The sequence below is a fragment of the Rhinopithecus bieti genome, unplaced genomic scaffold (genome assembly GCF_001698545.2).
Source record: "Rhinopithecus bieti isolate Rb0 unplaced genomic scaffold, ASM169854v2 scaffold_18295, whole genome shotgun sequence".
Classification (NCBI taxonomy): domain Eukaryota; kingdom Metazoa; phylum Chordata; class Mammalia; order Primates; family Cercopithecidae; genus Rhinopithecus; species Rhinopithecus bieti.
This window is the reverse complement of record NW_016809135.1, coordinates 704565-705904: the sequence shown is the minus strand read 5'-3', so window position 1 is coordinate 705904 and position 1340 is coordinate 704565.

Here is a 1340-nt window from a genome sequence, read left to right as displayed (position 1 = left end):
AAGGAAACTGAAAAGCTTAAGAGATGAATTAAAGATGAAAATAAAAATAATTATATGGTAACTGACATGACTTTGACTATTTCCTCCCTTTATCCTCAATATATTTGTTCACCCATTTTCTCAGCCTACACCTACTAATCCTTTTGCCCAGTTATGCTTATACCCTGAAGATGATAAGCTATGGGAAGTTTGGCCCTCAGAACAGCCACGTCTGGTTCCTATAACTGCTTTTGCTCAAAACCGAGTAAAAAAACTAGTGAAAAATTGAATTCAGAGTCACAGCAAAAGATTTTCCAAACCTTAGAGAAAACCCCAAAAAATTTGCTGAGGAATTTAGAATTCTCACAGGAGTCCATGACTCTGGACCTCCCAATTTGTGTCAGATTATACACATGAGATGGGACCTGGGGAGGCAAGTAAGTGGATGGCCACAGCAGGAGGGGATACGCCTGAGGAAGTACTGCCAGCCATGCAAGTGGTACTTCTAGGGTGGCCCAAAGATGCCAGAAAAATGGCTGAAAAACTTTAGAAGCTATCCCCATTGTCTTTCCATAAAAGATTCACTGCTCCATTATTCAAACGTGTGAAAGGAAACTAAAAACTCGGGACCCCAATTCACCATGCCAAAGGAAAAAATCAAGCTGAAAGCTGAGTCATGCAAGAAGCTGCCTTTTCTTTTGTTCCTAAGCAGATAGCTACAGATGAAAGGTGAAATATCTCCACAGGGGCCTTATCTTATATAACCTGTCCATTTACAGAGTGCAAGATGAATGCATAATCGACTATCCCCCTACCTGCTTCTTTTCTCTTGCAACACCTGGATTACCAGGCCCTCCCTTTTTCCCCTCCAGCTCGCTTTTGCCCCTTAAATACTGAAGCACTCAAAATCATCTTTGGACAAAGGCACAGACCACAGACTGTTTCAATGAGTCCATGTTTATTTCTTCCAGGCATTGTCCCTAACCTTGGCAAAATAAACTTCTAAGTTGATATCCAATATGTATATGTGCAATTTTAAAGGGACTTTATGGTTTTTTTTTTTTCTCTCTCTCCCAGGATCTTGTTTTTTGAGAAAAGTTTTTTTCTTTTTTTTTTTTTTTTTGATTCTCAGTCAACTGAATTCTGTTCTCTCCACTTACTTCTGCCTGTCTCTCCTTCCTTTTGCCATCCTCTACTGTATGAGGAACCTAAACTAATTTCTAACAGCCTGGGATTCCTTGACGAAAACAGAGAAGGTGCCAGACTCCTTTTTGGGGAATTTTCCTCTGCGCTTCCTTATGGAATCCCAAGAGGACGAACAGACAATTTCTGCTCAGATCTTTTTTTTTTTTTTTTTTTTT